Source organism: Leptodactylus fuscus, chromosome 1 (genome assembly GCF_031893055.1).
Source record: "Leptodactylus fuscus isolate aLepFus1 chromosome 1, aLepFus1.hap2, whole genome shotgun sequence".
Classification (NCBI taxonomy): Eukaryota; Metazoa; Chordata; class Amphibia; order Anura; family Leptodactylidae; genus Leptodactylus; species Leptodactylus fuscus.
This window is the reverse complement of record NC_134265.1, coordinates 180,215,764-180,228,510: the sequence shown is the minus strand read 5'-3', so window position 1 is coordinate 180,228,510 and position 12,747 is coordinate 180,215,764.

Below are 12,747 nucleotides of genomic sequence, written 5' to 3'. Positions count from 1 at the left end.
CACTGAACACCCTCTCAGATAGGACGCTGGCGGCAGGACAGGACAGCACCTCCAAGGCATATAGGGCAAGTTCAAGCCACAGGTCCAACTTCGACACCCAATACGTGTAGGGCGCAGAGGGGTCGGAGAGGACAGGGCTGTGGTCGGAAAGGTATTCCCGCAACATGCGCCTATACTTCTCATGCCTGGTGACACTAGGACCCTCCGTGGCGGCACTTTGGCGAGGGGGTGCCATCAAGGTGTCCCAGACCTTAGACAGTGTGCCCCTCGTTTGTGTGGACCGGTGAGAACTTGGTTGCCTACTGGAGGAACTGCCCTCCCTGCCGCCAACGTCACATGCTGGAAACATCTCCATCATATTCTGCACCAATTGCCTGTGGCAAGCATTGATGCGATTGGCCCTCCCCTCTACCGGAATAAAAGACGAGATGTTGTTTTTATACCGGGGGTCAAGGATAGCAAAGATCCAGTACTGGTTGTCCTCCATGATTTTGACAATACGCTTGTCGGTTGTAAAGCACCCCAACATGAACTCAGCCATGTCTGCCACAGTGTTAGTTGGCATGACTCCTCTGGCCCCACCGGAAAGTTCAATCTCCATTTCCTCCTCATCCTCCATGTCTACCCATCCGCGCTGCAACAATGGGACGATTCGAAGTTGCCCGGAAGCCTCCTGTATCACCATCACATCATCGGACAACTCTTCTTCCTCCTCCTCCTCCTCCTCCTCCTCCTCCATTAAACGCAGTGAAGCGGACAGATGTGTGGACCTACTCTCCAGCTGTGACGGATCGGATGCTATCCCTAACTCCTCTGTGTGATCTGAGTTATCCCTGATGTCAATCAGGGATTCTCTCAGAACACACAAGAGCGGGATTGTAAGGCTCACCATCGCATCCTCAGAGCTCACCCTCCTTGTGGACTCCTCAAAGACCCGTAGGATGTCACAAAGGTCTCTCATCCATGGCCACTCATGGATGTGAAACTGAGGCAGCTGACTTTGTGGCACCCTAGGGTTTTGTAGCTGGTATTCCATCAAAGGTCTCTGCTGCTCAACCACTCTATTCAACATCTGAAACGTTGAGTTCCAGCGTGTGGGGACGTCGCACAAAAGCCGGTGTTGTGGCACATGCAGGCGTTGCTGGAGAGATTTTAAGCTAGCAGCGGCTACTGTCGACTTGCGAAAGTGGGCGCACATGCGCCGCACTTTCACCAGTAGCTCTGGAACATTGGGGTAGCTCTTTAGGAAACGTTGCACCACTAGGTTGAAGACGTGGGCCAGGCATGGAACATGTTGGAGTCCGGCAAGCTCCAGAGCTGCTACCAGGTTCCGGCCGTTATCACAAACGACCATGCCTGGGCCCAGGTGCAGCGGCTCAAACCATATTGCCGTCTCATCGAGGAGGGCATCCCTCACCTCGGAGGCAGTGTGCTGTCTGTCCCCCAAGCTGATCAGCTTCAGCACAGCCTGCTGACGTCTACCAACGCCAGTGCTGCAACGTTTCCAACTCGTAGCTGGGGTCAATCTAACAGCGGAGGAGGAGGCGGTGGCGGAGGAGGAGGCGGTGGCGGAGGAGGAGGCGGTAGAGGAGGAGGAGGAGGGGGGTGTTCTTCTCGTGTCCCTGCCAGGAATGTTAGGCGGGGAGACAAGGTACACCGGGCCAGTTTGGGAAGCAGTCCCAGCCTCAACTACATTCACCCAGTGTGCCGTCAGTGAAATGTAGCGTCCCTGTCCGCATGCACTTGTCCACGCGTCGGTGGTCAAGTGGACCTTTGTGCAAAGCGCGGAACTAAGGGCCCGCCTGATGTTGAGTGACACGTGCTGGTGCAAGGCGGGGACGGCACACCGGGAGAAGTAGTGACGGCTAGGGACGGCATAGCGAGGTGCCGCAGTTGCCATCAGGTCCAGGAAGGCGGGAGTTTCAACAAGCCGGAACGCCAACATCTCCTGGGCCAGCAGTTTAGCGATGTTGGCGTTCAAGGCTTGCGCGTGTGGGTGGTTAGCAGTGTATTTCTGCCGCCGCTCCAATGTCTGAGAGATGGTGGGTTGTTGTAAAGAAGCGCCTGATGGTGCCTTTGATGGTGCAGGAGAAGGAGATAAGACAGGAACAGGGGAGGATGAGGGAGAAGTCAACAAAGTGGCGGAGGCAGATGAAGTGGTGTCCTGGCTCGTCCTCTGGAGTGCATCGCCAGCACAGTCAGCAGTGGCAGTGGCAGAGGCAGAGGCAGTGGCAGAGGCAGTGGCAGTGGCGTGAACGGCAGGCGGCCTTTGTCCTGCCGTTGCTGCCTGCCACTGATTCCAGTGCTTGGATTCCAAATGACGGCGCATTGAAGTGGTGGACAGGTTGCTCTTCTCAGAGCCCCTAATCAATTTCGAGAGGCAAATTGTGCAGACAACACTATATCTGTCCTCGGCGCATTCCTTGAAAAAACTCCACACCTTCGAGAAACGTGCCCTCGAGGTGGGAGTTTTTCGGGGCTGGGTACGAACTGGAACATCTTGGGAGATTCCGGGTGTGGCCTGGCTTCGCCTAAGCTGCTGACCTCTGCCTCTGCCTCTAGCTACCCTTTTTGGTGCTGCACTTGCCTCAACATCCACACTACTTTCCCCGCTTGACATCCCCCCTGTCCAGGTCGGGTCAGTGTCCTCATCATCCACCACTTCCTCTTCCAACTCCTGTCTCATCTCCTCCTCCCGCACAATGCGCCGGTCAACTGGATGCCCTGACGGCAACTGCGTCACATCATCGTCGATGAGGGTGGGTTGCTGGTCATCCACCACCAAATCGAACGGAGATGGAGGAGACTCTAGTGTTTGAGCATCTGGACACAGATGCTCCTCTGTTAGGTTCGTGGAATCGTGACGTGGAGAGGCAGGTTGAGGGACAATGAAAGGAGCGGAGAACAGCTCTGGGGAGCAGGGACAGTTGGGGTTATTGTTCTGTGAAGCTTGGGAATTTTGGGAGGAAGGAGGACAAGACTGTTGGGTAATAGGAGGAGAGGAGGCAGAGTCTGACTGGCTGCTGGACAATGTGCTGTAAGCGTTCTCTGACAGCCATTGCAAGACCTGTTCCTGGTTCTCGGGCCTACTAAGGTTTGTACCCTGCAGTTTAGTTAATGTGGCAAGCAACCCTGGCACTGTGGAGTGGCGCAATGCTTGCTGCCCCACAGGAGTAGGCACGGGACGCCCTGTGGCTTCACTGCTACCTTGCTCCCCAGAACCATTCCCCCGACCTCGCCCACAGCCTCGTCCACGTCCCTTTCCGGGAGCCTTGCGCATTTTGAATTCCTAGTTAGAAATTGGCACTGTATACCAGTAGTAAAAATTGTGGGTGCACGTAACCCCAATATATTCTTTGAATTACCAGTCAGAAACTGGCACTATATGGCAGTAGCAAGAAATGAGGGTATTTATAACTCCAATATATTCTTTGAATTCCCAGTCAGACAATGGCACTGTATACCAGTAGTAAAAATTGTGGGTGCACGTAACCCCAATATATTCTTTGAATTCCCAGTCAGACACTGGCACTATATGGCAGTAGCAAGAAATGAGGGTATTTGTATTCCCAATATATTCTTTGAATTCCCAGTCAGACAATGGCACTGTATACCAGTAGTAAAAATTGTGGGTGCACGTAACCCCAATATATTCTTTGAATTACCAGTCAGAAACTGGCACTATATGGCAGTAGCAAGAAATGAGGGTATTTGTATTCCCAATATATTCTTTGAATTCCCAGTCAGACAATGGCACTGTATACCAGTAGTAAAAATTGTGGGTGCACGTAACCCCAATATATTCTTTGAATTACCAGTCAGAAACTGGCACTATATGGCAGTAGCAAGAAATGAGGGTATTTGTATTCCCAATATATTCTTTGAATTCCCAGTCAGACAATGGCACTGTATACCAGTAGTAAAAATTGTGGGTGCACGTAACCCCAATATATTCTTTGAATTACCAGTCAGAAACTGGCACTATATGGCAGTAGCAAGAAATGAGGGTATTTGTATTCCCAATATATTCTTTGAATTCCCAGTCAGACAATGGCACTGTATACCAGTAGTAAAAATTGTGGGTGCACGTAACCCCAATATATTCTTTGAATTCCCAGTCAGACACTGGCACTATATGGCAGTAGCAAGAAATGAGGGTATTTGTATTCCCAATATATTCTTTGAATTCCCAGTCAGACAATGGCACTGTATACCAGTAGTAAAAATTGTGGGTGCACGTAACCCCAATATATTCTTTGAATTCCCAGTCAGACACTGGCACTATATGGCAGTAGCAAGAAATGAGGGTATTTGTATTCCCAATATATTCTTTGAATTCCCAGTCAGACAATGGCACTATATGGCAGTAGCAAGAAATGAGGGTATTTGTATTCCCAATATATTCTTTGAATTCCCAGTCAGACAATGGCACTGTATACCAGTAGTAAAAATTGTGGGTGCACGTAACCCCAATATATTCTTTGAATTACCAGTCAGAAACTGGCACTATATGGCAGTAGCAAGAAATGAGGGTATTTGTATTCCCAATATATTCTTTGAATTCCCAGTCAGACAATGGCACTGTATACCAGTAGTAAAAATTGTGGGTGCACGTAACCCCAATATATTCTTTGAATTACCAGTCAGAAACTGGCACTATATGGCAGTAGCAAGAAATGAGGGTATTTGTATTCCCAATATATTCTTTGAATTCCCAGTCAGACAATGGCACTGTATACCAGTAGTAAAAATTGTTGGTGCACGTAACCCCAATATATTCTTTGAATTCCCAGTCAGACACTGGCACTATATGGCAGTAGCAAGAAATGAGGGTATTTGTATTCCCAATATATTCTTTGAATTCCCAGTCAGACAATGGCACTGTATACCAGTAGTAAAAATTGTGGGTGCACGTAACCCCAATATATTCTTTGAATTACCAGTCAGACACTGGCACTATATGGCAGTAGCAAGAAATGAGGGTATTTGTATTCCCAATATATTCTTTGAATTCCCAGTCAGACAATGGCACTGTATACCAGTAGTAAAAATTGTGGGTGCACGTAACCCCAATATATTCTTTGAATTACCAGTCAGACACTGGCACTATATGGCAGTAGCAAGAAATGAGGGTATTTGTATTCCCAATATATTCTTTGAATTCCCAGTCAGACAATGGCACTGTATACCAGTAGTAAAAATTGTGGGTGCACGTAACCCCAATATATTCTTTGAATTACCAGTCAGAAACTGGCACTATATGGCAGTAGCAAGAAATGAGGGTATTTGTATTCCCAATATATTCTTTGAATTCCCAGTCAGACAATGGCACTGTATACCAGTAGTAAAAATTGTGGGTGCACGTAACCCCAATATATTCTTTGAATTACCAGTCAGAAACTGGCACTATATGGCAGTAGCAAGAAATGAGGGTATTTGTATTCCCAATATATTCTTTGAATTCCCAGTCAGACAATGGCACTGTATACCAGTAGTAAAAATTGTTGGTGCACGTAACCCCAATATATTCTTTGAATTACCAGTCAGACACTGGCACTATATGGCAGTAGCAAGAAATGAGGGTATTTGTATTCCCAATATATTCTTTGAATTCCCAGTCAGACAATGGCACTGTATACCAGTAGTAAAAATTGTGGGTGCACGTAACCCCAATATATTCTTTGAATTACCAGTCAGAAACTGGCACTATATGGCAGTAGCAAGAAATGAGGGTATTTGTATTCCCAATATATTCTTTGAATTCCCAGTCAGACAATGGCACTGTATACCAGTAGTAAAAATTGTGGGTGCACGTAACCCCAATATATTCTTTGAATTACCAGTCAGAAACTGGCACTATATGGCAGTAGCAAGAAATGAGGGTATTTGTATTCCCAATATATTCTTTGAATTCCCAGTCAGACAATGGCACTGTATACCAGTAGTAAAAATTGTGGGTGCACGTAACCCCAATATATTCTTTGAATTACCAGTCAGAAACTGGCACTATATGGCAGTAGCAAGAAATGAGGGTATTTATAACCCCAATATATTCTTTGAATTCCCAGTCAGACAATGGCACTGTATACCAGTAGTAAAAATTGTGGGTGCACGTAACCCCAATATATTCTTTGAATTACCAGTCAGAAACTGGCACTATATGGCAGTAGCAAGAAATGAGGGTATTTGTATTCCCAATATATTCTTTGAATTCCCAGTCAGACAATGGCACTGTATACCAGTAGTAAAAATTGTGGGTGTATATAGCCCCAATTCTATTGCTAGGGGACTTGCAGGGTATTTCTGGGGTGAAGGTGGGGGGGCACACTGTTGGAACGGGTATCGGGGTATATATCGGGTATACGGGAATACACTGACAGTGTATTCCATTCAGGATCCTGGGAAAGCTGGGTTGCGGCGATTGAGCCCGTCAGTGCCACGTTACACTGACAAGCTTCTCCCTGGAATTTAGCTCTTATAAGAGCTGTTGGTTGTCTTCTCCTTCCTATCCTAGCCTGTCCCTGTCTACCCAGAATCTAAGCCCTAGCTAGCTGGACGGAAACCTCCGTCCTCGGTGAATTGCAAGCTCAGAATGACGCGAACCTGGGCGGCGCTGTTCTTTTAAATTAGAGGTCACATGTTTTCGGCAGCCAATGGGTTTTGCCTACTTTTCTCAACGTCACCGGTGTCGTAGTTCCTGTCCCACCTACCCTGCGCTGTTATTGGAGCAAAAAAGGCGCCAGGGAAGGTGGGAGGGGAATCGAGTAATGGCGCACTTTACCACGCGCTGTTCGATTCGATTCGAACATGCCGAACAGCCTAATATCCGATCGAACATGAGTTCGATAGAACACTGTTCGCTCATCTCTATTAAGCATGTTGTTGTCGGTTAGCAGGACTGCCAACATTGATAATAGCCAAAAACTAAGTTCCTGCTACTTACTAAAAGGATACAGGTATATAATAGAGTAGGTACCCTTACATTTTGTTTCTTGCATAATTCCCAGAGAACCCATTTCACTGACCATTGCATATTCACATTTCACATTTATCACTGTTCACATATAGTTAGGTTATTGTGTAGTCACCTTCCAATATGTGCATCTAAGCTCTAACTTTCTATTTGCTTCAGTTTGTCATGTACAAAATCACTGTACAATGTCTGCCAAAGATTAATTGTAAGTATAACATCAGTGCTTTTGGAGCATATTATTAATTCATTGTTAACCTCCAACTATCTTGTCAGTTTAGATTATAAATATACTCGCGGAGATAGACCGTGGCAAACACTATAGTCTAAAAAATCTAATCTAATCGAAAGAAAATGTATATTGTTATGAAGAAAATTACAGTTTTGTTTTATTGAGATGTAAATGATGCACAAATCAGACAATAATATTGCATATCAAATTATACAGCACAGCATCAAAAATCATAGAAATCTCGATAGGAACATAGAAGTATGTCTCATGAAATGTCATACATTGTTAGCTGTCCAACCACTGTAACGTAGATGTAACATAGGTTTTCCTAATAGGTCAAGAAGGTAACAACTTTAAATGGACACTAAGATGTTGTAACTGCCCAGAGGGGGGTTTGTATGATATTAGAATCGTAGGGTGGGAGTTTGGAGTATGTTGTTCTGAGGATCTGGCAAATTTGGTTGACTTTGTTGATTGACTTTGGTGTATGACTAAGTTAGGATTTGAGGGTTTATAGATTGTACTGGGTATGGATAGGAAAATAATATCCAGAGTAATGGTGTATCCTGGGAAGATCACTGACCTTATGTAGTCAGTCCATAGTTGTTAAATACTGGTACACTGCACCAGATATGAAGAAAAGTTCCTGCTCGAATCTTGCATCTTCAACGCTGGTTAGTGGTTGAAAAACATTTGTGAAATACAATAGCAAACAAGAGGTGCTTCAAATACCTAGTAAGGTAGGTATTAACATTAAAACATATAGTGAAGCTAGGATCACATGGCTCATTGTAGGAATAATCTAAGGAAATCAGTGTATGTGTCAGATACATAGAGAGATACAGTCCTATGAAAAAGTTTGGGCACCCCTATTAATCTTAATCATTTTTAGTTCTAAATATTTTGGTATTTGCAACAGCCATTTCAGTTTGATATATCTAATAACTGATGGACACAGTAATATTTCAGGATTGAAATGAGGTTTATTGTACTAACAGAAAATGTGCAATATGCATTAAACCAAAATTTGACCGGTGCAAAAGTATGGGCACCTCAACAGAAAAGTGACATTAATATTTAGTAGATCCTCCTTTTGCAAAGATAACAGCCTCTAGTCGCTTCCTGTAGCTTTTAATCAGTTCCTGGATCCTGGATAAAGGTATTTTGGACAAACAATTCAAGTTCAGTTAAGTTAGATGGTCGCCGAGCATGGACAGCCCGCTTCAAATCATCCCACAGATGTTCAATGATATTCAGGTCTGGGGACTGGGATGGCCATTCCAGAACATTGTAATTGTTCCTCTGCATGAATGCCTGAGGATTTGGAGCGGTGTTTTGGATCATTGTCTTGCTGAAATATCCATCCCCGGCGTAACTTCAACTTCGTCACTGATTCTTGAACATTATTCTCAAGAATCTGCTGATACTGAGTGGAATCCATGCGACTCTCAACTTTAACAAGATTCCCGATGCCGGCATTGGCCACACAGCCCCAAAGCATGATGGAACCTCCACCAAATTTTACAGTGGGTAGCATGTGTTTTTCTTGGAATGCTGTTTCTTTTTGGACGCCATGCATAAAGCCTTTTTTTATAACCAAACAACTCAATTTTTGTTTCCAAAATGAAGCTGCCTTGTCCAAATGTGCTTTTTCATACCTCAGGCATAACTCTATTTGTGGCGTACGTGCAGAAACGGCTTCTTTCTCATCACTCTCCCATACAGCTTCTATTTGTGCAAAGTGCGCTGTATAGTTGACCGATGCACAGTGACACCATCTGCAGCAAGATGATGCTGCAGCTCTTTGGAGGTGGTCTGTGGATTGTCCTTGACTGTTCTCACCATTCTTCTTCTCTGCCTTTCTGATATTTTTCTTGGCCTGCCACTTCTGGGCTTAACAAGAACTGTCCCTGTGGTCTTCCATTTCCTTACTATGTTCCTCACAGTGGAAACTGACAGGTTAAATCTCTGAGACAACGTTTTGTATCCTTCCCCTGAACAACTATGTTGAACAATCTTTGTTTTCAGATCATTTGAGAGCGGGCTGTCCATGTTCGGCGACCATCAAACTTAACTGAACTTGAATTGTTTTGTAGAAAGAAATGGTCCAAAATACCTTCATCCAGGATCCAGGAACTGATTAAAAGCTACAGGAAGCGACTAGAGGCTGTTATCTTTGCAAAAGGAGGATGTACTAAATATTAATGTCACTTTTCTGTTGAGGTGCCCATATTTTTGCACCCGTGACAATTTTGGTTTAATGCATATTGCGCATTTTCTGTTAGTACAATAAACCTCATTTCAATCCTGAAATATTACTGTGTCCATCAGTTATTAGATATATCAAACTGAAATGGCTGTTGCAAACACCAAAATATTTAGAACTAAAAATGATTAAGATTAATAGGGGTGCCCAAACTTTTTCATAGGACTGTATGAATCAGAGTGCAAACAGCCAGTGAACCTGTGATAAACATGGCAGGTAGGAACTGAACTTGAGCAATTAAACTAAGCTAAATCCTTCTCTTTGCAGTACTCTACGCTATAAACATTTTAAGCATTTCAGAACGGGGTGACTGAGAGTTAATGGTATTTAATCTGAGCAGTAAAATCTATGCTCATGACCAGGTTTCTTTTACACATTCCCAATCTTTGTGCATACTGGTCAACCCACTTAACTCATAGAGGGAGATTTATTAAAGGGGCTCTTTGGAAAAGTCATTTTTAACTAGGCACACACTTGCATAGCCTTTAGAAAGGCTATTCCACGCAAACCTTTTGTATGCTAATCCCGTCTGTAGTTTTTGAATAAGTCTGTTTTTATTTATATGCTAATCAGCCTCCATGCACTCCAGAAGTGTCTGTGTCTGCTATTCTCCATGTGTGTGAGAGCAGAGAGGCTGCTGTGCTGATGACTCATCTCCCTGCTCTCATACACATAGAGAATAGCAGATGGTGCTCACAGACACTTCCCGTGTGCACGGAGGAGGCTAATTAGCATATGAATAAAAATGGACTTTTTAAAAAACTACTGAGGCAATTTACATACAAAAGGTATGTGTGAAATAACCTTTCTAAAAGATATGCAAGTATATGTTTAGTTAAAAGATAACACTGGATCTGGGACTACCAAAATGAAAGAGATCATAAAAAAGGTGCTCCCCAAAGAAAAACATAATCAAACGTAACTTTTATTAAAATTGTTAGAAAGCAAGAAGGACAGCCCCTATAACATAAAATTATAGTGTATGGTATAGATGAACCAACACTAAAGATTATACGAAAAGGTCATGAACACTTCTCCTCTATGCTCAAGGAGTGAGTGAAGGAATTTTACTATAATGGGAAAATTGTTTACACATGGAATCATTCACAGCATTCACAGCACAGATATTTGTGGACTGTGACTTATGTTGAAGTGACTATAGTGTGATAACTCCACAATAGCTGCCCATATAGTCTAAGTGGCAGGCTAAACACAGAGTATCTATAGTATATCTGAGTACACTTGGTTTGCGTATGAGTCTCTGGTGTAATAAATTTCACACAGCCGCCCCTATGGTCTTAGTGGCAGACTGGAAACAAAGTATCTGTTGCCTCTTTGTTTGCATAAACAGATAGACCACACACCTGATCTATGTGTGTGCGTCCCTACAAAGAGCAGCTTCTCCTGCATGTCTCACTAGCAATTCCCATTGATAGTATGTCTAAGATCCCTGTAATATATCATGCCCTAACAGGTCCTGGTAAAAATAATGAATAAAGTTAGCATCCTAGATAAGAGGTTCAAATTAGTTCCCCATTAAGGATAGATTGTCTCAAGCTGTCTCTACGCATTTCTTTTATCAAAATTCATCAGGAGACCAGTTGAATAAAGCGATGCAGTCAATGTGGTCAGAACTGCAGTTCCCGGGCCCTTGTGGTGCCGTCGGCCACTTACAAGTACTGAGACCCACCACAAGGGCCCGGGAACTGCGGTTTTGGCTGCATTGACTGCATCACTTTATTTCATTTATTACATCACTTTGCTACCCATAGTTCCACAGTGTCAGCTTTTGCCTCCTTTTTCTCCTTCCGCTTTCTAAAACTACAGTAAAGAAAATCTACGGCAGCACCAGAGAGATAGGTGAGTGCTCAGCCCAGAGTTTATGATATCAGCTCCACCCAAATAATCAAGGAAAGAGGCAGCACTCCAAATATGTGCCAAATAGGTGAAGTTTATTCCATTCTGATGATCACCCAGATATGAAGTCAATCTGAAGAACTGAGGAGCATAGCATGGCTGAATTATGCTTCATTTTACCTTCATTAACTGCCCTGTGAAATCTGAAGTCTGATCACTATCTATTATCTGTCTGTCTCTGGAACCCCAAATCTGCAGATAATTCCTGACAATTTCTTGGTAGTAACTTGGGCTGCTGACTGGTCATGCCTCTACCTACCCTGATAAGGTATCCTCACACAAGCACAAACTCACACAGTTCACACCTTAGTATTTGTATGAAATCAGTTCTGGAATTGATACAGAACTTCTGGCAAGTGTTTTTGAGGAGCTTTCACAGATTTTCCAGCACTGAATTTTAAACTCATGAAAATTGTTTGCTATAGGTGGTTGTAAATTAGGTAAACCCAGGAGCGTACCAAATACTCTCTAGTAACTCAATCAGCCCTCCGTTTGGGACTTGTGTCACACAATAAAACATAGCAGGCCAAGTAAGGAAACAAGTAGCTGGGAACCCCCGTCAGGATGTCTTCATACAAAGGTCCCAAACCAGTCTGAAGGGGAAACACCTCTTCTTATCCCATTATAATTGTTCAACTGCCAAGACAGATAACTCAAGGTCAGATAGGACCTCAAGAGTGGGTATGCTGAGCGACATCCTGTATAGCAAGGAGAAAAAAAGATGTCTCATCCAAAGATGCAAATACCTGCATTCACTCCCCTTTTTCTTATCACTCATTGTACAGCATATCCCACAAGACCAAATTATTCATTTTACTTTTTACTAAAACTGACAAAACTTTTTCTATTACATCCCACAAATCCACATTGAATGTATCTAGTCCACTTATTATGAGCTTTCGCCGTACAACTGCCTTCGGCATTCTATAGCTCTATCACACAGGGGTCCTCAAACTGCGGCCTGAGGGCCACATGCGGCCCACCAAGCACTTCTGTCTGGCCCCACCGACCCCCTAGGGAGCTCCTGGGGAGCTCGGGTCAGGCCATGGAGCGCACTTCACTTTACCTATTGGAGGGCACCGCTCCCGATGTCTGTGCGACCTGCTCTGCCTCCGGCCCACTGTTTCAAAAGTTTGAGGACCCCTGCTCTAGACTTTCTTCCATACTCAAGGACATACATATATTTCTCACTGTTATGGGCACTTGGAGAAATCTCAATTCCTAAAAAGTTCTCAGTGAGAAGTGACAGATTAGAAAGACAGAAAAACTGACTATTAAAGTCACTTTTTACAATCAACAGACAAATCTGAATATACTCTATCCACGCACAAGATCCATACAGGTGCTATCACACTGGGGGTA